Genomic DNA, 27663 nt, shown 5'->3' on the forward strand with positions numbered 1-27663 from the left:
AGTATATCAAAAATAAAAATAGAGTCAGGTGTGATGGCACATGCTGGTAATCCCAGTACTTGGGAGGCTGAGACAGGAGGATCTCAGGTTTGAAGCCAGCCTCAGCAACTCAGTGAGGTTCTCAACATCTTAGTGAGACCCTATTTCCAAATAAAAAGTATAAAATAAGTCTGGGGTGTAGCCCAGAGGTAGAAGACCCCTGAGTTCCATCCCCAGTACCACAATAAATAAATAAATAAATAAATAAATAAATAAAAATTTAAAAAATATTTACAAATACAAACACATTAAAAGCCTGCCGAATCCTATTTAGGAAATACAATCCATGAACCCTTTAATCACTCTTGTAAAAAGCTAAGCGATTCCACCAAACACATAATTCAAGTGCAAACAAAATTATCTAATAGGCTATGCTTCATTATTCATTAGCTTTGTTTTGTTTCCAATATAAGAATCAAAACAGAATGTTTCAACACTGTCAGATCTGACCAGGGACAGAAGAAATGTAAAGATTTTCATGAACCACTTCAGCACATTGTTGGAAGCTGTGAACTGTGTTCCCTGTCCTACACGCCACTGAGCATCCGTGCCTCTCCGAAATACTCTGTAAGACAGACACATTGTAATCTAGGTCCTCCTTATAGCTGAAACCAAAAGCCTTGAGGATTAAACTGAAAAAAAGCAATGGCTTTATTTTAATATAAATTGAGTTATCATGGCGGCACACTCACTGTCTGACAGCTTTCAATTAGTAGGTTTTTAGTTTTTCCATTAAAGCCTAATATTATTTTGCAAGAACTTCAATAAGATTTATCATTCATCACTGAAATCTGTGGGCTAATCTGAAAGTAAGATCTTGCTGTGTCAATCACTGAGCATTATCAGCACCCGTTAGTACCACAAATGTGCTGAGGCAGTAGGACCAGTGTACACACGGGTGATGGGTGAGGATGAGTGTTATCAGGTGCTAAATGAGGGAGCCCGTTTGGAAAAGTCTATTAATATGGTAATGTAGAGAAGAGATAGCAGAGCCCCCAATGCATCTACAAGAGGGGACCTTCCACATTGCGTTCTTTCTGTCCAGTCCTCTTCCCCACCACCAGTGGGCAACCAAGTATACATAATCTGTTTCCTAATAGACATTTAAGGCCAAGCTGCTTCCCAGCCCCTCCCCAGCCTCTATGCTAAAAGAAACAACCCTCAGGTACTGACACTCACTTCCTACTCTGTCACCCCTCCCCTCAGCCTGGCCCTTAGTCTAGAGGAAAATGACCATGCGATCCAGAAGTGCCTCCATGTGAAAGGGCGCTTGGAATCACTGTAGCTGCAAATCACTAATCCCAGGATATCTTACATGCAGCTGTATAAGCATGAATTATGTTGAGGCTGAAGAATAATCCAGAAAGCAGTAAATGAAGTTTTGCTGACTAAGCAAATGCTCAGAGGCCTGCCTCCTTAGGTTTTTCTTCTTTGGGTAGAAATTATAGAGTATTCTGAAGACAATTCCTAACTAGGTTTATCTGCCATCAGGTAGAGAGGATGAAGTAATGAAGATGCCAATCTTTGTGTGAATTGAACTCCATGAATGTTCAGTGAGGACTAACTGTAGTATCATTTCCACAATACTTAGTTCTTAAGTTAATAGGTACCAACCACTTTGAGGTCCTTAAGGATGACAAATTCAGGAAGGTATTGAATGAGCAGAAAGTTTGGGCTCTGAGCAGAATTAAAAATGTATAACACTTAAGCCATCAGTAGTTCTTTTTATCTGATATAAAAACAAACAATAGTCTCATTTGCTAGTGTTTTGTTGTTGTTGTTGTTATTGTTTGTTGAAAAATAGGCATGAAAAATAGGCATAGTGAAGTCACAAAAATCACACACCTTGGTCCAGTTTCATGCTAGCTGCTTTTGGACACTGAATTGAAAGCTTAACAATGCCTGTATATGTAGTAGGTAGGCCAGCGCCTCTCTTAAATGACGAAACACTTAGCAGTCAGAGTTCTTTAGTAAAATACTAGGCTGTCATTGTGATACTATTAAATATAGATTCAACCATCCACATTAGAAGTCATTTTACACACAGAAAATCTGTGTTTTGAGTATAAATTTTAAAAATACCCTGAACATATGCTCACATAAACAAGCAAAAAGTCATTCCGTGGAGGGCAAGTAGTTCATCTACATTTTTGCATTAATATTTATGTAGTCTTTGTTTTGTCATCTGCTAGTGTTTGCTAACAGGAAAGATATTACAGACTCCAAAGATTTGGGAAGCATTTCTGGGAGAAAAGTGTATGTTGCAAACCAGGCTAATTGGTTGTCACAGTTATAAGGATTTGTAGGTAAACATTGGTGGCTTCCCTACTACCTGGCTGCTGCCCTCCTATGCTATGCTGAGAGGGAGTCTCAGACTGAATTCCACCAAATACACAATGAATTTTTTTTTTTTTTTTTTTTTTTAGAAAGTGAGCACCGAAAGCAGTAAGAAAACCAAGTCCATAAACTCAATATAACCAAACCCTCCCTCCATCACATAGTCACCCTGTCAGAGACCTTACATGAGATTCTCAGCACTTGATAAACACGACAAATACCAGACGAAATGAACAGGTAAACTGTAGATGAGATGTGGCAACTGAAGAAGACTTAGGCAGAACACAATCCTTCTCTCTGTCTCTAAAGCTATCAGCCAAAGAGCTGTAGCCAGGATTGACCTCGATCAGCTAAGAATTGGCTGTTAGCCCAGCTGAATACTGACAAAACTCAAAAACTTGTGCTTAAAATGTTTAAGCTGATGTGGTCAGTAGGGACCAATCCCCTTGCGCCAGATCAACCTTGCTCAGATGTAGCTCGTTCCCTGACCCCTACTTTAACCACCATAAAAGCTGTGTTTAGCTGCTGCTCAGGAGCCTCAGTACGGATTCACTGTATGGTGAGGTCTGAGAGTCCGAGCTTAAGTCTGAATAAAGGCTGTTTGTTTTTGCATACAGTGTTGGTCTCCTGGTAGTCTTTGGGGACTCCTTGAACTGGGCATAACAGCAACAACACCTTCTATTTAGAGGTTGAAAGGGGAGAGGGATGGAGGCCTGAAGAGGGTCCTCATGGGATCCATGCAGCTATTTAAATTTGAATAAACAAAAAACTAGATAAAACTCAAACATTCAATTTTTCAATCACACTCGTCACATACCAAGTGTCCTGTAGCCATTTGATGCTAGTGGATAGCACAAATAGAGGCTGTTTGTACAACTGCAGCAAGTCCTATCCAAGAGGCCTCTTGTAGATCTACAAGGTCTTGTAGACCGTCTCAAGGATTCTGGGCTAGCAGAGCCCAGATGCCTGTAATCCAAGTACTTGGGAGACTGAGACAGGAGGATAACATGTCTGAGACTAACCTCAGAAACTTAGTGAGACCCTGTTTCAAAATAAAAAAAATAAAATAAAAGGGACTGGAGGCATAGCTCAGAGATAGAATGTTTCTGGGTTCAATTCCTACTACCCTCCTCCAAAATACAGGGTATTCTGATCCTGTGCATGCATTTATTTATTCATTTATTTATTTATTTATGGTATTGGGAATTGAAGCCAGAGGCATTCAACCTCTGAGCTACACCCCAATCCTATTTTATTCTTTATTTTGAAATTTGAAATAGAGTCTCACTAAGTTGTGGAGGACCTCACAAGTTGCTAAGGCTAGCTGCAAACCTGAATCCTTCTGTTTTAGTTTCCCTAGTACTGGGATTATAAATGACCTCCATCACGCCAGGCTAATTTCTTGCTAATAACCAAAATCATCCCCACTCTTTTTTTCTAGGTAGAGTTAGAGGCCAGGAAACTATCTATATTCTGCCCTCTCCTGCTAACAGAAATTTTGTGTCATAGGGTGTCAATAAGAATCTCTCCCATGGGATTTAGAAGGTTAAGGATAAATTGTAAGTCCCCACTGGCAGCTGCAGCCAAGGGGCTAGCTTTTCTGCAGACAGTAGAAGTGATATTTTGGGAGTGGCTCCCAGGGGTTCTCTCTGATCACCCACTGAGGTCAGATAATCAGTTTCTGAACTTAGTTCTGACTTCCACTTCCCAAATCATCTAATAGGTGTGTAAAACTTTAAACCCATGGGCTTTCCTACTTGAATTACCTAGAGTGGTTTCTTTTGCTAGTAACGTGTTGACAGATGCATGTTACACTCATATAAGGGCAGAAGGGCCAACACAATTTGTATATACTATCACATTTCTTGAACATTCTCCATATCCTCAATTAAGAATCTCCCTAATACAATTTATGCTAATTATTCAGTCTCTGGGGCCAGTGCAGATAGTAATAATCAAAGGCTTTGCCTTTAACATCTCTGTAGTGTGGTCCTGGCTAGAGAATTTAACATGCTAATTAACCTTTCCAGGAGTGCAAATTTTTGAAGAGTTTACTTCAATTGCTACCTAACTGCCCTTAGGGTGTGGAATGAATTAACTAGCATTTAATGGTCTATACTGAAAGTACTATATTGTAGAGACAATTAAATGCAAAAATGAGAACATCTTTTTAATAAAATAAATTTGTCATTGTCCAGTAAGTCTCAGCAGTACTAATCTATATTCTACATTGTGACAATCGATGTTTGATACAAGCTCAGTTTAGACATCATTAATTAGATTCCAATGGAATATTTACACTGTATGCGGAAGTGAGATTCCCAGAGTATTCTAGAATCTGAAGCTATGGCCCAAATGGGTTTCTCAGTGATTCGATAGATTTGAATAGCTCTAGTGGCCTATTTCGCTCCTGAGGAATAAATGGCTCAATTAGAATCTCTAGCTCACAAACTTTAATATTAATTTACAGGGATTTTCTTTGTTAAACTTATAAACCCTGAGATTACCACATGAGCTTAAAAAAGCTTTTGATACTGCCATAAAAGACATCACCAAAAAAAAAAAAAAGCCACATTGTCCCACTTTTTGAAAAGCTGTTCATATCATAGCGGGAGTGAGAAAGGGCACTGAGAAGCCAGGCAAGAACCCAAGAAGGTGCTAAGGGAGGTTAGTTGCTGGAGAAGGTGTGAGATCATTTGCAGCTATAGGCTTGCTTGCAATTAAGAAGCAATTTATTTTTCTATTTTTTGCAATCCTAGAGACTTTACAACTTTTAATGGGCCAGGAGGAAATCAGGAGTTGTAAATTAACTCAATCTTTGGTTTTCAGCCTGCACCATGGGCTGAAATCAGCTACGCAGGAGGCAATAGACCTTTAAGAAGGTCATTTTGCAAGAGGTCTTAGGATAGAGAGAGAGAGAGAGAGAGAGAGAGAGAGAGAGAGAGAGAGAGATGCTGCCTTCTAAAAAGAAAAAAAAAGGAAAAAAATCCAAAAGATGACTCAATAATTCTTAAATGAAAAAGGCATTTTAATAATGCAGAGATGATCAGGCTATTTCATCCTTGGTACCCAGGGGTTTGGGGTTCAATCTGTTCAAGGACAATTAAAAATATTTTAAGAGCCGAGTCAGTGGAATGACCTTTAAGGAGAAGCCAATGTTAATGGAAAAGAGACGGCACAGATAAATGCAAAGAGGTGTGCTCTTGAGAGCTGTGCGCTGATGCTGCATTACAGCAGTCTATTCTTCAGTCCCAAATGAGCTCCTAGGCCCAAACTTCAGCCCCACAAACCACCTACAGGGAAGTTTCTAATCATTTTTCTTAGTTTTCACGAAATGTTAGAAATCTCTGCCATGATACTAATTATTTCCTAGAATTTGAGCACGAAGCTGAAGTCTGTCTAGAGCTCAGTGGTCCAAGAACGAACCTGGGGCTGGGAATTTTCCCTTCTGCAAAACCCTTTTCTATTCAACCACAGCACTTAACACTCAGGCAGCAGAATATTAACATAACAATTCGGCTCCTGCCAAGAAGGCAAAACAAATCTCCAGTCAGCCACTGCCAATTACTCTCTGCAGGTGGTAAGAATAGAGTCCTCCTGTTAGATTCTTAAAGCCTTATTTTTTTTCCAGGCTACTCTAGAAAGTTTGTATGTGACCTCACTTTTTTCCCCCCATGACTATCGCTCCATTCTTTTTCCACAGTGCATTATTTTTTTCTAGTGTGACTTTTTCCACCCTCTGCCCAGTCAGTGGTCACACCCGTGTTCCCATCAATTCATCTTTTATGTTTTTTTTTGGATACTTTTATCCACTCTCAAATTCCTTTATCTTCTTTTCTGTGGCGAGCACCGAGGGAACTAGTTTTCTTTACTGTTCTCAGGGAAGCTTCACAATCTCCTAGCCTCTTATCTTGACTTCTCTCTGGAAGAGGTTGTTGGCACGTTTCCATCTCAAAGTCTCCATATGCTAATTTGTGTACAGGATATTCATCCACTTTCATCTACAGATAAGGGCCCCTTTACAAAATGTAACAACAAAATAAATCCAGTGGTGGGGAGGGAACAAGAGAAAGGACCAGGAGTGTAACTCTTCAGACTCTGAGAACACAATTAGGAGTGAACTACTCAAGTATTCTACAAGAAGGCTTGGTGAGGCCCTAGTAAACCATACCATCATTGTGCCTTCTGGAGACTGAGGCACAGAGGATGTTAGAAGCTTGCCAAGGACACAAAGCTCAGACTAATCCCAGCACTCCTGGATTTCATCCTTCAGATGTTTTCCACCTATCAGGACCTCAATGCTTGGACAGAAGCCTACTTCAGGGTCACATACTCATCACCACAGCCTGAGTCCAACAAGGGACATGTTGGTTTGGTCACATCTCTTGAATAATTGATGTGCCAATGCTGAGACAGCACACGGCCGCTAGAGTCATCCTGTTGAACAGCCTGGGTACCCTGGGCCAGTCTCAAAGGCATTTCTGAAGGGGGTCCCTGACTTACTGCATCTTTGAATGAGTCTTGAGCTTGTTTGTTTATCTCTAAAAGTTTCTCTCTGATTCACTCCTTACTTTAATGCTCAAACTCCACTAGAAAAATACTAGCTGTCAGGCCTAGAAACTTCATCATGCATAGCCTTCCTTGGTCAGCTCAGCAGGGAGCTACAGGTCCCAAGTCCTCCCCCAGCTCCTATTGTGATGCTCTCTAAGATTTCTTTGAAGTGTATCATGTTGCAGTGTAGTCACTATAAATATTACATCTCTCGGGAAGACTAGAAACTCTCATGTTTATTTGCATCCAGCCCACTCACATCCAGTTCACAATATATGTAGTAGTAATATTATTTATTAGACACAAAAAAACTCAGAATACTTATGTAACAGGTAATGGTAATGTAACTATACAATTGCTTCCATTTAACAGACAAGGAAACTGAAGCTTAGCAAGGCAGAAATCTACTCAGTGGTGAATCCAGACACACACACACACACACACACACACACACACACCAGGGCTGCTGAGCCCTAAGCAAGTGTTCCTAATCTCTACCTTCCAGTGTCTCCCAAGTCCTCAGTACCCCAACTCTTAGCTTTCCATGTTCACATGTATACTAAGCCTCGCTTAGTACATATAAATGGAAAAAGAGAAGTGGGAAGAAAGATCACTAGAGTTTCAAGTCAACCATTTCTACAAGAGTGATTCTGCCTTTGCCACAGGGAGTGCTGCTGCGTGTTGCCTGTAATTGGAAAACAAATGATGGGCTCTTTGGAGCCCTGCAAATTCCCTGCTCCCCCCAATGACCCCAGATGTGAGCTGTAGCACAAGAGTTCCTGTCCACAAAGAGCATCTGCAGGCATCAAGGTAAGCAATGGGATCTTTACCATCAAAAGCACATCTCGATACTAAGATAGAGAATAGAAATATGGTAACTTTAGCAGAAATATTTTACCAAATCACAGCAAGACTATTTCCTTGCTTGAAAAACATCCTATGGAAGACAGTGTATTTGAGGGTTTCTTCAAATGTTTGTTCAGATTGGCTCATTGATTCTCATTTCTTTTCTTTTTCCAGCTCATGTGACAGAAGACATGAGAGACAGATATAGTATGTTAGGCACCAGAATACCAGAATACCTGTTTCTTAGCTCAGAGCAGAAATTCACAAGCTAATTTCAGCCATGAGTGACTTGTCATTTTTTTTTTAAATTTTCCTAGGATTCCAGGCAATCATTGGCAGGAAAAAAAATAAATAAAGTTGTTTCAAACAATAAAACACTGGGGAAGATTTTGCAATGTGTGTGTGACAATTTTCTGGCAAATAATATCTAGCTGAAAGTGACATCTTTCTAACTGCAGTTGTTAAGAGCACCTCACCATTTCACCTCCTTAGGACTCAGTTTTCCTTATCTGTAAAGTGGGGGAAATATCTGCCTCTTGGGCTGATGCAAGAATTAAAGGAGATGGTGCTTATAAAGGGCAAGGATTTAAAAAAAAATTTTATTGGTGCATTGTAATCATATAGCAATTTGGAATACAAGACTTGAGAGGATATACAAGCATACCTCATCCAATCAGCCCTCATTCACTCCTCATTCCATTTCCTTCCCCTCCCTCGGTCCCATGCTTGTTTGGTGATTAACTTTGATACATTTGCTTACATCCCTCCTGAGTTTTAAAGAGGTTCCATCCTCTCCTATCCCATACCCTCTGATTGGTCACCTTAAGTGCTTCGCTATAGGGCCCTTTCTATAGCTTGACCTCTTCCTGTTGCCCCTTTCCTCCTAATTTTTGCTGATTAGGGGAAGCATCTGGTTTTTATTTTCTGCGATATTTCTCTGTGCATGCCGCATTGCAAGTACCGATTCCACTCTTGACGGCCCCAGTAGTGGCCTGGCCACCCGGTGGACTGATCCAGACCTCGCTGGCTCAAGCAGCAGCCTTGCCTCATGGGAGGCCCCGATTCTGGCCTTGCTGGCCCCTGCACTGGCATAACCCCTCGGCTGGCTCCGATCCCAGCCTCACTGGCCCCAGCACCGGGCTTACCTCTAGGCAGGCTCCGTCCCAGCCTCGCTGACCCTGGCACCGGCTTATACCCTCTGCAGTCTCCTATCCTGGCCTCAGAGGCCCCAGCACGGCCTTGGCTCACAGCAGGCTCCGATGCCAACCTCGCTGGCCCCGGCACCGTCCTAGCCCCTTGGCAGGCTCCGATCCTGGCCTCAGAGGCCTCAGTAGCAGCCTTGGCTCAAGGCAGGCTCCGATACCGGACACTGGCCCGGCACCGGCCTATCCCTCGGCAGGCTCCGATCCTGGCCTCAGAGGTCCCAGCACTGGCTTTGCCTCACGGCAGGCTCCGATCCCGACCTTGCTGACCCCAGCAATGGTCTAACCCTTCGACAGGTCTAACCCTTTGGCAGGTCTAACCCTGGCCTCGCTGGCCCCAGCACCGGCCTAAACCCTTAGCAGGCTCCGATTCTGGCCTCACTGGCCCCGGCACTGGCCTTACCCCTCGGCAGGCTCCAATCCAGGCCTTTAGGGCCCCAGCACAAACCTTGTCTCACGGCAGACTCCGATCCCAGCCTCGCTGGCCCTGGCACCGGCCTAACCCCTCAGCAGGCTCCAATCCCAGCCTCAGAGGCCTTAGTAGCGGCTGTGCCTCATGGTAGGCTCCAATCCCGGCCTCCCTGGCCCCAGCACTGGCCTAACCCCTTGGCAGGCTCTGATCCCAGCCTCGGTGGCCCCAGCACCAGCCTTGCCTCACAGCAGGCTCTGATCCCGGCCTCGCTGGCTCCGGCACCAGCCTTACCTCTCAGCAGGCTCCGATCCTGGCCTCAGAGGCCTCAGTAGCAGCCTTGCCTCAAGGCAGTCTCCGATGCCAGCCGCTGGCCCCAGCACTAGCCTAACTCCTCGGCAGGCTCCAATCCAGGCCTCAGAGGCCCCAGCACTGGCCTTGCCTCACAACAGGCTCCAATCCCAACCTCGCTGGCCCTGGCACTGGCCTAACCCCTCGGCAGGCTCTGATCCTAGCCTCAGAGGCCCCAGAACTGGCCTTGCCTCACGGCAGGCTCCAATCCAAGCCTCTCTGGCCTCAGTACCGGCCTAACGCCTCGGCATGCTCAGATCCCGGCCTCAGAGGTCCCAGCACCGGCCTAACCCCTCGGGAGGCTCCGATCCCAGCCTCACTGGCCCTGGCACCGGCCTTACCCCTCGGCAGGCTCCAATCCAGGCCTCACAGGCCCCAGCATTGGCCTTGCCTCACGGCAGGCTCTGCTCCCAGACTCGCTGGCCCCGGCACTGGCCTACCCTCTCAGCAGGCTCTGATCCCGGTCTCAAGAGGCCTTAATAGCAGCCGTGCCTCACGGTAAGATCCAATCCTGGCCTCGCTGGCTCCAGCACCGGCCTTGCCCCTTGGCAGGCTCCAATCCAGGCCTCGAGGGTCCCAGCACCAGCCTTGCCTCACAGTAGACTCCAATGCCGGCCTTGCTGGCCCAGGCACTGGCCTAACCCCTCAGCAGGCTCTGATCCCAGCCTTGGAGGCCACAGTAGTAGCCTTGCCTCAAGGCAGGCTCTGATGCCAGCCGCAGGCCCCGGCACCGGCCTACCCCTCGGCAGTCTCCGATCCCAGCCTCGGAGGCCCCAGCACCAGACATGCCTCACGGCAGGCTCCGATTCCAGCCTTGCAGGCCCCGGCACCGGCCTACCCCTCGGCAGTCTCCGATCTCAGCCTCGGAGGCCCCAGCACCAGACTTGCCTCACGGTAGGCTCCGATTCCAGCCTTGCTGGCCCCGGCACCGGCCTTACCCCTTGGCAGGCTCTGATCCCAGCCTCGGAGGCCCAGCACCGACCTTGCATCACGGCAGACTCTGATCCCAGGCTCGCTGGCCCCGGCACCAGCCTTACCCCTCGGCAGGCTCCAATCCAGGTCTCGGAGGCCCCAGCACCGGCCTTGCCTCATGGCAGGCTCCGCTCCCAGTCTCGCTGGCGCCGGCACTGGCAAAAATATGGAATGCTTCACGAATTTACATGTCATCCTTGCACAGGGGCCATGCTAATCTTCTCTGTATCATTCCAATTTTAGTATATGTGCTGCCGAAGCGAGCAAAAGGGCAAGGATTTAATGCATGGTATTTACCGTTAAGCTACTGGTCCTGTGCTGCAAGCAGGAGAAAGTAGTAAATTTGGTTTGTCTTTGAACACATTGGCCTAATATTGACCAAATCCTTTTCTCTCAAAGAATATTCTTAGATGGAATGCAATAAAGGCCCTGGCAAGAAAATTCCTAGGACTGTGAGTCCCCCTACCAATCATATCAGCACACAAACTTCAGTAAGAATAAGTCATAGGCCTGTGGTCCTCACACCTGAGCAAAGGATGAGGCTGCTGCTGCTGCCATGGTGGGGAGACTTTTGCATCTTCTTTTTGGCTTCTCTTTTGATTTTCCTTTTAATTTTAAATGGCTCTTTGGCCTTCTCAACAGGCAAGTAGAGCCAGAACTGACTTCCTCCTTGGTAGATGAATAAATGGAGCCACAGACGGGGCGATCTGAATCAACCATCACATGAATAACCAGAAGCATGCTGGGACACCAACTCCAGGCATTTGGCTCCTAACATAGGAATAGGAGGCCTGGTTCCCTGCCTTCACTCTGCCCAAAAGGAGGCCGACTGTGCTCAGTATTGCAGACGTGAAACAAACAAATAAAAAAATGCTCATTTTCAGTGACCCCATGGTGTGCCATGTTTATGCTGCGAGAAAAGTAGAGGCACAGTCAGATTTCCAGAATGACATGATCCAGTCTAATATTCCTCAGACTGAAGCTCACAATAGCTGGGGCCTAGCTAAAATTCAGACTTTGGTTTGCAGTTGTGGGGCAGGCTGATCTCCTACATTTCAGAGCACCTCCTGATGAGGCGGAGGTTGGGGTCTGAGGGAAATAAATAGCTCAGGCTCATGTCAGGTTTGAATCCTGATAGCATCCCAGGAGAATGTGTGACCTCCTTGAGCAGCATGCCTTTAACTCCTCTAAGCTCAGATTTTCATCTGTAAAACAGACCTAGTGGTTCCCATCTCTTTGTCATGGTGCCTTTTATCTCTAGCATTATTATTAGAAATAAATCAAAGGCTTAATAAAAGCGCCTGGTTCAGAACTCAGTATATATTAGAGGCTTGGGATATTGCAGTTGTTTGTGTCCATATCAAGAACAATCTTGCTACTGTCTTAGAATTGCATTTTTCTATTATACTTGCCAATCTCAGATTCTTCCTTAGTAGCTATAGATTCTCATGAGTTTAAAGAAAAAACATAAACAAAACATTACCTAATCAAAAGCAGAAGGCTCTGTCTTATTGCTTGCTCACATCTTCATAATAAATCTGTCTTCTGGAAATGGCCACCACTCTACAGCTAAGAATTATTACATTTCTTTTTCCTGGTCTGATCTGATATTATAAAAGATTTCAATTTTGGAGAAAGGCCAGAAGAAAATTATGGTGGATATCTAGACACCTTCTATCTAGGTTGTATGACTTAAATGATTTTGGAGAGGCTAGGGATTGAAGCCAAGGGTACTCTACCTCCGAGCTACACCCCAAGATCTATTTTATTTTTTATTCGGAAACAGGGTCTCACTAAATTGCTGAGGCTGGCTTCGGACCTGTGATCCTCCTTCTCAGCCTCCCAAATACTGGAATTACAGGTGTGAACCAGCCTGGCAGCTTATTTTTTTTTAATTTGCTTTATTATCTATACACCCATTTTTCCATTCTTCTTTAGATCCAAAGGTCCATCTTTTGGAGGGTGTGGGGTGCTTGTTATAGTAGTTTTAAGCCTCAATATATATAAAGTTGCTTGTCACCATTCATACACTATCGAGACTCTGTCCCTCCTTTGGCCCAGTGGGCTGTGCAGACTTATGACACAGACAGATAAGCTAGATCCCAGAGCCATAACGGATATAAGAATATATTCCTAATGCTTGATGCCACTAAATTGGAACTTGGAAAGTGATTTATGTACAAATCTAGAACAATAAATGGATATTTCTAACCTTTTTCACATTTCTCAAACAACTATCCTACAACCTAAAACAGGACCAATTTGCTTCAGCTTTCTGCCCCAGTAATACCAATCAAAACTTTGTGAGACACCGCAAAGCCCAGAATGACAATATAAGGACTCCCAGTACAACTACTCAGCTCAGTTTCTAGTAGAAATATTTTCCCTTAAGGATCATCACTGTTTTGTACAAAATGAATTACTCTTGAAAATAGCTCTCTTAAAAAAGAACTAACATAATCATCGCACTTCAACATGAAAGCTTTTTAGGAATAGGGCTAGGCTCCAGCAATAGCTACTCGGGAAGGTTCTGACTAGAAAACTAGAGAAAAACAGAAGACAAAATCAAACTCTAAGTACATTTACACCCCAAACTCTCGAACCCATATATGACACCCTGCTTTGAAAATGCAATATAAATTCCAAACCAGACTCTAGTCAATGCCTACAAACTGTGGTTACCCTGACTCCTATAAATATTCTAGTGGTAAACTGTCAGGAACAGAGCTTTGGAGTCAGAGTCCTGTAGTCGAATACTGGGTCTGCTGCTTACTAGATATTAGCAGACCGAGTCTCTTAAACTTGAGCGCCAAGAGTTTCTCCCATAAAATGTGTATACAAGTATCCCGCCTGTACAGAGTTGTTGATTGGACTGCATAAAATGTATTTAAAGTTGCAGCATGGTATAAAGTATATAGAAACTTTCCATTTTATGAAATACTGGGGAAGAAATGGTAACTCTCAAAACATTTAATTTCATTTATATAATGGTGGGCTAATGAGCAGGAAGTGCACCAGTATCAGGGAGCCTTGTTTTGTGGGACAGGTTTGCAGAACTTTTGTGGCTATTGTGGGGCAAATGATGTGGTGTGTCTGAAGTCTCTCATACAATGCCCCTTGGTATCAAGAAGAGAATACCACTGCACTACTACAACCACCTCCTCACCTTCCCCGGGCATCCCTGCAGATCTTAAAGCACACTTAGTTTCCTTCCCCTCAGGCCTGTAGAGTGAGTAATTGGCTCTGAGTATGGGAAATAATATCATTCATACTCTTTGTATCACTGTGTGATCTTCCCGTAGGCCCTGGACCAGCTACCCACAGGGGTGGTGGTGATGGGCTTGAGGGCCCAGCAGTGTGTACACAGAGTTGCCAGAACAGGGTCCTGCAACACACTGCCTCTGCAGGACCTGGAGCAGATCTTGGGGCTGTGTCCTGCTTGAATGAACGCAAAGGTGAAATGGAGCTTCTCTGGTTCTGTGCAGATGGTGTGAAGAACAACACTGGCTTCCTAAAACATACCAGACCCATGGATCCTGTGACCTCTGGGGAGAGGCTGGCTGGGTGGAGAGCTGGTTAGCTGTGGGTGACCAAATCCCCATGTGAGTTGGGGAGAATGTGGACAGGGATTAACCTTTGTCTTATGTCTGTAAGAACATTAATTTATTAGTTATTACTTAAGGCCAAAATAAGTAAAGAAGGGGAATGGCCAGGCTTCAAAGCAGATGAGATCCTGAATTGGAAGTCTATGGCAGAGAACGGATGGTTGGCTTTGGAGCCAGGGACCCTGAGGCAGAGAGCCAGGCTCTGCCCTTGTTGGCGATGGCTTTGAGCCTCAGCATTACCCTCAGGACCAGTGTGAGTAAAGCCGCCTGCACCCATTGGAGTTTGTGGACCTCAAAGCCATGTTCATAGCTGCCCAGTGAGTGCTAGATTCTCCAGGAGCTGGTAGCATTTCATATTCCTGGTGCATCACAGAACAGGAGAGGGTATGGAAAATCACTAAGAACAGCCACATAGAAAGAGGGCAAGTCATCCCAGGAAAACCTCTACCTCCTCAGTTTGCTACCCTAATATCATAATATTACTCAAAACAGTGTAGAACTTAGGTAGAGGAAGTTTCTGAAAGAGCCGTTTTAGTCTACTTTCCTGTTGCTGTGACCAGGAACAACACAGAGGAAGGAAAGTTTATGTGACTCAAGGTGTCAAAGGTAAAGTCCAAAGTCGGCCAACTCCAAGGCAGACATCATGGCTGCACAATGTGGCAGAGAACATTAAGTGAAAATCCTAATCAGTATTAAAAACAAGTTTGATATGAAACATCTTCCTTAAGTTCTACATTTTTCTGATGGCAGGCACAGATAATCCCTAACTTTCAAACAAGAAAACTAAAGCATAAAAATCACATACATTTTTATTATGACAAAATACCATGATAGAGGCTAGACTTGATTCCAATTCTTCACTGCTCATTTTGATGCCTTCTTGAGAAATGTCTGCATCGTGATTAAGAATGTGGCCTTAGAAGTATTGCCACTGACAAACACAGTGTATAAGAATCCATTGGGTTGGACTGAGCTCCTGCAGTAGGGCCTGACAAACCAGACCAAAAAGGAGCTGCTCATGCTGAAGTTCTACACTGCCAAGACAAAACAAGTTGTTACCTGATCGCCCAAGAAATCAGAAGAGAGAAATGATAGCCAAATCCCCATACAATCCAGTTTTAGCCAGCAGGATAAAGAAGTCTCCTGTTCTTTAACCCTTACAAAAAAAAAAAAAAAAAAAAAAAAACCTGATATTAACTAGATCTCCCCCCCACCATTGGTCTATTTCCTTGTTTCCATCTTGCAAAACCTACTTATCCTGCTATTGCCCAGTAGGAGCACTTGCTGTTTTGTAGGACGGAGGCTTCCTGGATTCATGAATAAAAGCCAATTAAACCTGCAGCTAGACTTGTTATAATTCTGTCTTATGGCACCACATTCCTCTCTGGCTTTGTGATCCTGGGCAAAATTTCTGCTAGTCTCTTAGGCATATTTCCTCATTAGTAAAAACAGAAATAAAACTCACAGCAAACAGATGTGGTAAGGATTCATTTACATACACATAAGTATATGCACATATACACATAGAAATGCGTGCATGCTGAAGCACACCTGCATAAACCTTACAAATAATTATATACATAACTGGTATTATTATTGCAATATAATATATACAAATATATATTCAAATAGAATATATAAGACATTTATTATAAGCTTCTACTCACTTTTCAACAGGATATACATTTTTCACTATCTATACTCAAAAGTATCCTTTTTACCACTAAAAATGTAGAGAATATAAACAAGTCATAAAACTATTGAAGCACACTACCAATATGGTGGTAGAGGCAGCCAGCACTCTCAAAATTCTTTAAAGATACCTTTTTCCTTCATTCACCTTCTGGGACATCAGAAAAATCAGGATCTCACCTATTTTCCTCAGGTCTTTAAAAAATACTGTCAATTTCACTAAATACATACACACACACACACACACACACACACACACACACACACACACAGTAAAGCCATCTGGAATATCTGACAGACAACAAATTGGAAGCAATTTCTTTCAAGACATCTATAATGATTTTCCTTTCTGTTTTCTTTCTTTCTTAAAATGTCAAGTATAACGGAAACTGTTTTACTTTTCCACCTGTGGTTTAATGATCAGTCCCAAACAAGTTTTGAAGTACTTGAAAATTTTGTTTCCAGCTGGTTTAATACTGTTTTTTCACTTTAGTTGACTTTTTGAACTACCACATTCTGCCTTACGTGGGTTTTAATATTTAAAAATATAAAGTGTCTATTAAAATATATGCTGAAATGTTTATAAAGTATTTCAAAATGGAAAAATACTTGCCTTAAAACACTGTGATAAGTAGTGAAAATGCTAACTAGCACATTAAAAAGAAAAAACAAAAATAGAGCCAGGTGTGGTGGCACATACTTGTAATCCCAGTACTTGTGAGGCTGAGATAAGAGGATCATGGCCAGCCTCAGCTACTTAGTGAGGCCCTTCTCAACTTGGTGAGACCCTGTTTCAAAATGAAAAAAAAAAAAAAATTGGGCTGGGAGTATAGTTTGGAGGTAGAATGCCCTGGGTTCATTCCCCAGCACCACAAGAAAAAAAAAAAAAAAAAAAGAAAAAGAAAAAAAGAAAGAAAGAAAGAAAGAAAGAAAGGAGAAAGGAAGGAAAAAAGAAAGAAATAGAAAGAAAGAGAGAGAGAGAAAGAGAGAAAGAAAGAAAGAAAGAAAGAAAGAAAGAAAGAAAGAAAGAAAGAAAGAAAGAAAGATAGATAGATTACAAGCCAGACATGGCAGCAGATACCTGTAATCCCAATACCTGGGAGGCTGAAACAGGAGGATTGTAGATTTGCAGCCAGCTTCAGCAACTTAGTGAGGTCCTCTGCAACCTAGTGAGACTTTGTTTGAAAATAAAATACTGAAATAGGAATGAGGGTATAGTTCAGAGGTAGAACACCCATGAGTTCCATCCCCAATACTGCAGAAATAAATAAATAGTTAAATAGACAAAAGTAAAACCAAATTCTAAATGAATGAATGCTACATCTCACATTGCAGAACTAGCAGAAAATGCGATCAAGAATATTCTTTTATTCTTAACTCAGTGATTTAATTTCCTGAATATGAATTTTACACAAACATATGAGCACTGAACACCGATATAAACCCAGGGTACAAACTGGCAAATACTTAAAATACTTTAAAAACAGATTTACATGCTGGGAGCAGTGGTGCACGCTTGTAATCCCCGCTCTTGGGGGGCTGAAACAGGAGGATCACATGGGTTCGAAGCCAGCCTCAGCTACTTAGTGAGGCTTTCAGCAACTTGGTAAGACCCTGTTTCCAAATAAAATATAATAAAAGGTCTGGGAGTATAGCCCGGAGGTAGAAAGCCTCTGGGTTCCACCCCCAGTACCACCAAAAAACAAAAAAACAAAAAAACAGATTTACATAAAATATATGTTGTATAATAAATACAGGAACATAAAATACATTTTAAAATTCATTTGATAAAGAAAACAATACCTATTTATCTCTGTTTCAGGAATTGAACTGCAAGCTCTGGATTCTGTGCCCAGTCTAGTGGTTATCATGTGGAAGAATTTTTAAATAACTGAACAACTGGTCCATTTACTCCGGCATCTAAGAACAATTAATGCAGAAACAAGCACAACTCAAGGTTGTATGGTGTCATGTTAGTAACAAAATTGATGATCCCCATAGAAATCCTTTCTTCAGGTTTAGGCTAGAAATAACAGAAGGTGGTTATTATAAGATGAATAAGTTTTGATAAGTGGATACAGTTATCTTCAGTAATGGGAATAGGTTCAGAGATGGGAAGGCAGAGAGAGAGAGAGAGAGAGAGAGAGAGAGAGAGAGAGAGAGAGAGAGAGCCCAAATGTAAACACTGAAAGGGACCCCCAAAATGATCTAATCTAGTGCTTCTTAAACTTTGCCTTCAAAATATTCCTGAAGACAAAAGAGTGAACCATACATTAAACCAGCCCTCTTCTGAAACATTTTTATTATATCTATTTGGAAGAAAAATTTGGGATTTTCCATCCTATTCCACAGATAGTCTATTTTTAATAAATAAAAATGCTTCTCCCAGAATGTCAGAGTAAAACTGATGTTGCAGCAAGATGTTCGGGGTTTACCTTATGCTCTCACTTATCTGTAGCACACGGCCCATCTCCCTGTGAGTGTACGCGTAACTCAGTGTTAGAAGAATGAATCTAAATGGAAGCTCAGGAAGATCAAGTGACATGCTCAGCATCAATTAGTAGTGAAAGAGTCAGAAATGGGAGGAAATCTCTTGCTCCTCATCTAAATCCTTTTCTGCAAATACCAACCACATCCTCACACAGAAAACTGGAAAGCAACTGATGTGACTAGCATAGGTTGTACCACACTCAGAAAAATTCAGATGTGCTCTCTGCGTGATGGTGGTGCATGCCTGGAGTCCCAGTATTTGGGCGGCTAAGACAGAAGGATTACAGGTTCAAGACTAGCCTCAGCAACTTAGTGACAAAATAAAAAATAAAACATGCCTGGGCATGTAGCCCAAAGGTAGAATGCCCCTGTGTTCACTCCCCATCACATGCACGTGTGCGCGCGCGCGCACACACACACACACACACACACACACACACCCTAAAGCCAGGTGTGGTGGCACAAACCTGTAATCTCAGTACTTGGAAGGCTGAGTCAAGAGGACTGCAGGTTTGAGGACAGCCTCAGTAAGTAGTGAGATTCTCCTCAACCTAGAAAGACTCTGTTTCAAAATAAAAATAAAATAGGGCTAGGATGTAGCTCTGAGGCAGAATGCGCATGGATTCAATTCTTAGTACCGTAAAATTAAAAAATAAATAAATAAAATCTATGCCCTATGAGTGAGACATAAGCTTCCCCAATGGGATCCAAGGACCACCCACCCCAGGAGCCCCTGCCCTCCTGCAACTCAGTAGAAAGAACAGTCTCTAAAGGTGTGAAAGTGGTGGCTGGATAAGGCCCCCTCCAAGGGAACCACCCTCAGTGGCAAATTTCTCCCTTATTTATGAAGAGAGAATGGTGCCTCAGATAAACGCCTCCTTTTCCAAGGAGAGCTGAGCAGCTGATAATCAAAGGCTGTCAGGCATGATTTGTACTACCCAGGGATTCATGGGAGGTATAAAAAGAAAGATCACAGCGCCATGTTTATCTCTCTTTCATTGCTGTTTCTGGCAATAGTATTACAGTCAGGCAGGCTGAATCAAAACAATTTTCTAAAAATATGGATCAGCTGAGACCATTTAAAGCCGCCTTTTACGGAGTTATCGTTAGGACTCTTCCCCTTGGGCTGCTCTGTGTACTTGTTCGCAGAGCCTCAGGATCTAAGCGTCTGAAGAACAGAGTTCTTGCTCCTTGCTGGAGGATGGCAGCCTCCCATTGCCTGGCAAGGAAGTCTGCATTCTTCCCAAGAGTCTGGGCGTCTATACCTAAGGATTCTCTCATCTAGGGTGGATGTGGCATGAGCCCCAGTAAGATTTCCTCTGAGAGAGTAATTGGTTATTTTGGAGGACTTGGTGCCACTCAGCAAGTAGGATTAGCCGTGAACCGTTTTCAGCAGTTCTTCTAAGAATGAGTTTTCCACTTTTGCCATATCTATGAAAAGAGGAAGCTGAGATTCTACAGGTGAGCTATGGGCTACAGTTCTGTATGGATGTTAAAATCGAGGGCGGTGGATCCGACCTGGGTCTTTCACCCAGCTTTGTTTGAATGACTGCTGGGACGATGCTAAGAGGATGCTGGAGGAAGTTTGTTTTCCATTTAGATTCCATTTCCTTTATATTAAACCAATAAATAAGGAAAATGCAAGTACTTTTGAGCAACTTTTATGAACAGATTATTTCTAGAATTTATGCTCCTAATGTTTTACTTGAGAAAAGAACTCAATGGAACATGGCATCCCACAGCTCTGTGCTGTGGCCCTCAGGGCCCTGGTGGGGGCTCTCTGTGGTGTCTAAGGAGCGCACACACAGGTGGGAATGAGCGAGGACACCTGGCGTGGCCTCGGGAGCTGGGCTCCAGGCTGCTCCCCCAGGCCATGCTGCCGCTCTTCCCTGCTCTCCTATGGGACTACCATGGGGTACTTTATGTGACAACAAGGTTCAGCTTCTCAATATATTGGAAAATGACACTAACCTAATGTTAGGGGTTCAGCTGTGTGTTTCTCTCCCCAGAAAAAGATATGTCTAGGTACTAACCTCTAGTCCAGGAGGATGTGACTTTATTTGGAAATGGCAGTCATAGGTGTAATTCATTCAGATGAAGCCATCTGGAGGAAGGTAGGCCCCTAACCCAAGGAGGCTGGTGTCCTTATAAGAAGACAGCCAGCTGAAGCCGCAGGGACCCAGAAGGGAGGTGGCCCTTGATGGAAGAAGTGTGGAATTAGGCCAAACCAGCTTCAGAGAACCTAGGAAGAGGCAGGAGGGACTTCTCTAGATGATCCCTAGATCATGGCCCTACCAAAATATTTTCTTAGACTTCTTACCTCCAAAAATGCAATCAAATACATTTCTTTCTTTCTTTCTTTTTCTTCCTTTTTTTTAAAGCCACACAATTGCCACTTACCTGGATAAAAATATGTTTTTTCACTGTTTATCTTTTGTTGTTGTTCTCTTGGCAACAAATTAGTATAGTAAATTGAAAGATTAAAAAGTAGAAAGTTAGCCAGGTAGAGTGGCCCATGCTTGTAATGCCAGTTTGTGGGAGGCTGAAACAAGAGGGGTACAGATTTGAGGCCAGCCGTAGCAACTTAGTGAGGCCCTCAGCAACTTATTGAGACCCTGATTCAAAATAAGAAGTAAAATAGGGCTAAGGGTGTAACTCAGATAGGAAGCCCTTGGATTCAGTTCCCAGTAACAACACACACACACACACACACACACACACACACACACACACACACACGACTTTCTCTATTTACTAACTTGGGTTCCCACTTCCATCCACTCCCACATATCTCTTAAGGAAATGCCTCTGACAAGGGACTCTGATTTCTCCGAGCTCAATGCTAAAGTTCAAAGAGCTGTCCTGTTCTCAGATGCCACATACAGCACTGTACATCTCTGCAGTTCCACCGGGTCAAAGACAGAAGGTCAGTCAGGGATCCTCCTCTTTATAACCTGGAGTTAAGCATAACTTAAACACCAGACACAGCTAACCATGCATGTCTGACACGTGAGATGCAAGCTGCATAATCATAATTTATATTTAAATTCCTCCTTTCTCCAAAGAGCTTGAAGAAATTTACCGACTTTTACTTATTAATCTCTGCAAACCATCTATGACGAAGGTAAGGTCAGGCCACGTTCCCCTTTCCTCTGGCATCTCAGGTGTGGCCATTTCTCCCCTCTTTTCTCACATTCGTAGGATTGTTGAGTTTCTCCTTCCAATGCACAGACTTTTATTTTGAAGCCAACTTTCCATAGACTCCTATGAGAGCGCCTGGTTTAGTAGACAAAAATAATCTCTATTGATTTTCTTTTTTTTTTTTAGGGGTTAGGAATTTGCTCAGAAAGGTCCAATTTATTCTGAAATGATCACTTATTTAAAGGCTTAACTACTCAATTATATTGAGATTTAGAAAACTCAGAATGTGTGCATATATGTGTGTGTGTGTGTGTGTGTGTGTGTGTGTGTGTGTGTGTGTGTGTACATAGAGAGAAAGAGAGAGAGAGAATGAATCCAGAGTCTTGCTACAAAGCAGAATGCCATAAGGTAACCAGGCATGGTGGCGCACACTTGTAATCCCCGCACTTGGGAGGCGGAGACAGGAGGATTGTGCTGGTTTGGAACCAGCCTCGCTGGCTTAAGAGACCCTGTTTCCAAATAAAAAATATAAAATAGATCTGGGAGTGTAGCCCGGAGATAGAAGGGCTTCCAGGAACCCCAGTACCGCCAAAAAAAAAAAAAAAAAAGAATGCTATAAGGTAGAGACAACTCTCAGCATCTCAGTGGATACCTTGCCACTCCACAGATCTTTAGTGACTCTTTCACCCTCTCCCATTTTTGTACTTATTTATACATTAGAGTGGGATTCAAAGTGATATAAACATACAGGCACACATCATTTCATGTATTTCCTTCTGTATCCCATCCTGATCCCCCTTCCTCTGTCCCCATACATGTTAGTGAGCTTGATGGTGATACCTTCTTGTATGGATGTAACCTTATTTGAACTGTTCCCTTCTTCCAGCTTCATTTCCCTCTCCCCATCTTCCTTAGCCAACCCCTTTCCAAGATTCTGTAGGCTCCTCTCCTTATTTGACTGGTTTCTTTTGTTTCCTATTTTTATTCTAGATTCTATGTATGAAAGAAAACATACAACCCTTCTAGCTGCACCATTTGCTGTTTGGCGACTGTTTTGATCATCAGGGCTGTTCCATTGGCTCTCCTCCGAGGGCTGCATGGCTGGAACATTTGGCAGAGCAATACCCAAGGAAATAAAAAAAGAGAAAAATTTGGGCTGCAGCTCCTGTTTCTCCTTTGCCTATTTTCCTATTAAGCTGCTGGGCAAGCAATTCTATTATGGGTGGAATACAAAGATTTAAGAAAGAGCAGCATATTTCTTTGAGCTCTTTTGAAAGAAGTTATTAAAGAAAAATGCCATGTGTAGCATTGGTTTCTCTAGACCTTAACTATGAGGCTCTTTCTTTAATTTATTGGACAGTGAGAAGTGTTACCTCTATTTCTTAGTTGCCTAAGTTTAACATATTCTGTAAAGGGCAGAGGAACAGTAGTCATGTCAGTCTTTGCTAGCCCATATTTGAAGAGACTCAAAGAATTTAAACACTTTACCACCCTCTGAAGCTTAGTTGTGACTTTTTTGTTTGCCATTTTGGTTATTGTTCATTGATTGGATTTAATCAAGTGTCACCAGCCCCAAATACAGGAAAGCACTTTTTATAATCATGTGATATTTGCAGGGCAAATATCCCCTATAAGCCATTTTTTTCTAGAACCAATAATGAGTGCAACAACTCACATTTTCAAAATTGTCATTATTCAGAGGCACTCAGAATTTCAACAAAGAGCTTTCAATGTTTTGACACAAACAAGTGTTTATAAGCCAAAAGAGTTTAACACTCAATCTGGCTTATTCTGGTGCTTATATTAAAATATGTGAGTAGCCATAGTTCTCTAGTACTTGCATTTTTTTGAGAAAGACAACATAGAAAGCACAACATAAAGTGCTTTTTATATATTCATTTCCCCTAAAATTATCTGAAGGCTTCAGAGGAAGAACCAAGTTTAGCCTCTTGAAGTAGAAGGTTGTTAAAAACAGAAGGCTCTATCTCTGCAAGAAGAGAATTTTAATCAGCACTCATTAGAAGAGTGAAATGATCACTAGTAAAGATGCAAAATTGGAAGAGGTATCAAACAAGTTCTTTCTAAGCTAATATCAAAAGCATTATGATGTGATTTATTTATTTTTTGGTGGTACTGGGGTTCCTGAAAACCCTACTACCTCCAGGTTACACTCCCAGACCTATTTTATATTTTTTATTTGGAAACAGGGTCTCTTAAGCCAGCAAGGCTGGCTTCAAACCAGCGCGATCCTCCTGTGTCCACCTCCCAAGTGTGGGGATTACAAGTATGTGCCACCATGCCCGGCTGAAGGTAGGTATATTTAAAGTTTAGAGTAGCTGAATTGGAAAAGCAGGGCTGGCATGAACTCTTGTTTGTGGAAAAAGAAAAGGCATGTGGGTTTGAAAGAATAGCAGTCTATAAAAATCAAACTGTGGAAAGCAAAGAAATTAATTGAAAGGCTAAAATGTGATAGTCAGTGCTGCCTCTTGCATTTGAGACAGGATGGATTCTTTCATTATTAGCACTCAAAAGGGGCTGGAGGAGCTCCAAGATCAAAGAACTTTACTAGGTTTAAAGAAAGAGATAGATAAAATAAAATTTGACTCAGAAACAAAAACTAAGGTGAGGAAGAAATTACTAATGGCTAAATTAGAGCAAAGGTGGCAATTGTGTACTTCAATAGGTGCTTTTTGTTAATGTTAACTTGCCAAAAACAAACCCTACTTGAGTTCAATTAAAATGTAAACTCTTAGAAAATATATTTAAGTTCTCAGTGTTTCAGTCATTCTAGCCACTTTTTACATGTTCAATAGACACATGTGGTCAGCAGCTACCTTACTGGCAGCACGGATAGAAGGAATTTTCGTCTTTTGTAGACAGTTCCATTGGACAGTGCTGCTTTGGAAACGATGCCTTTCAGACCATTAAAAGGATGGCTGATGTTAGAACTATCTTTCTGTATTTTCCCAGACCCAAAGCACCTGTCAGTTTATCTAACCTTCCCTCATCAGTTTCACCTATTTTCAAGTTTAACCACCAAAGAAATAAACATTAAAAATATTAAAGGGCCTGTCATGGGGGAGCACATCTGTAATCCCAGTACTTGGGAGGTGGAGACAGGAGGATTATAGATTTGAAGTCAGCCTCAGCAACTTAGCAAGACCTTTAGCAACTTAGTAAGATCCTGTTTAAATATAAAAAATAAGCTGGGTATGGTGGTGCATACTTGTAATCTTAGTACTTGAGAGGCAGAGATAAGAGGATCTCAGGTCCAAGGCCAGCTTTAGCAGCTTAGTGAGGCCCTCTACAAGTTAGTGAGATCCTGCTTCAAAATAAAAAGTAAAATAGGCATGGGGGTGTAGTTTGGAGATAGAATGCTCCTGAATTTGATACTCAGTACCAATTACTAACCAACTAGAAAAATAAATAAATAAATGGGCTGGGGGTATAGCTTGGAGGTACAATGCTCCTGTGCTCAATCCCAACTACCAGATAAATAGATAATTGAATATTATAGAAAGTGATCATTTGAATGTACATTTAATATGTAGAAAACGAATTTGCATTTTTCCTGTATAAACCGTGTGACATTAAATTCTTATAACAAAGTTGAATGTGATTATAAATATCCATAGCAGACACACTGAGTATATGAAGTCCAACAATAACAGACCTTCCCAAATCCTTTCAAATGTGGATAACTTTACATCATTCATTTGAACTTTTAGAAATGTGTACAACCAAAGTCATTTGCATGAACCCTCTTAAATAAGCAACGATAAAAGTAGAGGCTAGACAGGAAGAAAACAAGTACATTTTCTTTATTTCCTTTAATACTGGGAACTCACTGTTTTTCCTTAAGAGGAGAAACTCATCAGCTTTGTGATGACGTCGACCAGGGATACCTGAGTCACCAGTGGGTGAGAAATGCTGACTTCACTGTCCCATGCTTTCAGATTCAATCACATATGTGTATGGTGGGTGGGTGGGGAGTCAGTCTTTGTGTCTCTTTCCAGTACTAATAATTAAAATGGTCCTAATGCAGAAAGTTTAGCAGCATGAACATGTATTATCTATGAATTTTTCAAAGATACCCGTGCATAGGCTTTTTCTTTTGAGTTTTTAAAATTTTAGGTTTCACAAAAGTATCAAGAAATGTACTGCTTAATAATTTTCATCACTTCTGTGGCTTGCTAATCCTCTACTACTATAGGCCATCTGTCTATTTCTGTCATTTTTATATCACTGGGAATTAAAAAAATGGTTAGGTTGTGGAACTAAAGACTTCATGGGTATGTCTCCTCCATTAATGTCCTTCACCTTGTCATCTTGAAAATAAGTGCCAATGATCCTGAGAGCCACTGGGAAGAGAGGGGAGGAAACCAGCACTTGCTTTACAAAATCAACCCAAATGCTAAGCTCAATGGATAATGGATTATTTAGATAATGAGCTTCTTAGTGCTACTATACAGAATTCCTCTGTGTAATATGGTAGGCACTAACCACTTGGCTATTGAATACCTGGAATGTGGCTATCCCAACTTGAAATGTGTCTAAAGGGTAAAATTACAAATTACAAAGGTTGAATCAAAAAAAAGCAAAAATACCTCATTAATCATTTTTTATTGATTACATGTTCAAATGACAATATTTGGGATTTATTGAGTTAACCTAAAGTATACTATTAAAGTTAGCTGTATATATTTTTTTTAATATCACTGCTAGAAACCGGGCGTGGTGGCGCACACTTGTAATTCCAGCGCTTGGGAGGCTGAGACAGGGGGATCACACAGTTTTGAAGCCAGCCTCAGCTACTTAGGCTCTCAGCAACTTAGTGAGACCCTGTTTCCAAATAAAATATAAAATAGGTCTGGGATTATAGCTCAGAGATAGAAAAGTCCATGGGTTCCATCCCCAGGACCATACACACACACACACACACAAAATCACAGCTAGAAAACTTGACATACGTGAGCTGTACTATATTTCTATTGACAGTACAGATATAGACCATGATCAGAAGCTCCATCTGTAATACAAAAGAGCTAAGAAAATGCTGACTCATGAAAAGCAGCCCTAAAACTGATGTACAATAAAGGCCAAAGGATCCTCTGCAACAAAGGCAGGAGATTGGCTGGGATGGGCAAAGGCATCATAAGTATCCCGGCTATTGAGAACAACACAAAGGCCTTACCAGCAGCTGGAGCTGTGTAATCTAGCAGTATCAAAAAGAAATCAAACACAGATTTCAAAATCCCTGCCTTTTCTTTTGAATTGGCTGTGGGAAAGTAGGCCTCACAGTGTGCTAGAGGTGAGGTGAGGGCTCTGACTCCCTCAGTACTCAAATCCTCACTTTGATTTTCTCTTGATCAAAGATGGAACTTCATTACTGAAAGAAAAAAATAAAGGCAAAAATTCCTGGAAGGAATTCCTTATGCAGGATATGCAAAGACCCTGGGAGATAGCAAGATCATTTAATAATCTCATCAAAGGTTTTCTGACTAATATTTAAATCTTCAAATATTGACAAGTAAGGAGAAATAGGGATCAATATTCATCATATGAGATGTGGGAGAAGCAAAGCTTTTGTCAAGTGGCAGTTTAAGTCACAGTGCATTGCTGGTTTAGAAAAGGGGACACTCAGGGAACTAGGCCTGTCTTCTATTTTTTGCTCTCTTTTTCTTTAAATAGGCAAGAAGGGAAATTAGACTGCATCAGTTTTCTCAGCCAAGAAGAATTTTATTCTTGTCTCCTTCCTAATCTTTCCAAGCTCATTGATGGCCATTCCTTCTCTGTTTTCAAACCTGCATTTTACTTTAAATTACTTCAGTATAACCAGTGTGATCCTGTGTATATATACCAGTTGGTTAAACATTTGTGCCAGGAGTCAAGAGCCAACAGGCTGTAAAGATCATCAAGCGAGGGTGGCAAGGTAGCATTCAATCTGAAAAAACCAGGCTCCAGAGGCAATCCTTCTATTATCTGTCTTTCAATCAAGAGCAGAAACTTTGCCAATAGCAAACACATG

At 42.2% G+C, this 27663-nt stretch overlaps 1 protein-coding gene across 1 annotated transcript in view; it reads right to left on the reverse strand.

The window, feature by feature from the left end:
* Nucleotides 1–27663, reverse strand: part of LHFPL6 (LHFPL tetraspan subfamily member 6) — a gene marked incomplete at its 3' end in the record, with an annotated part of 255941 nt that overhangs the window by 32603 nt on the left and 195675 nt on the right. The window lies entirely within an intron of this gene.

This window comes from Muscardinus avellanarius (genome assembly GCF_963383645.1).
Source record: "Muscardinus avellanarius genome assembly, chromosome: 2".
In the NCBI taxonomy this organism is placed as follows: Eukaryota; Metazoa; Chordata; class Mammalia; order Rodentia; family Gliridae; genus Muscardinus; species Muscardinus avellanarius.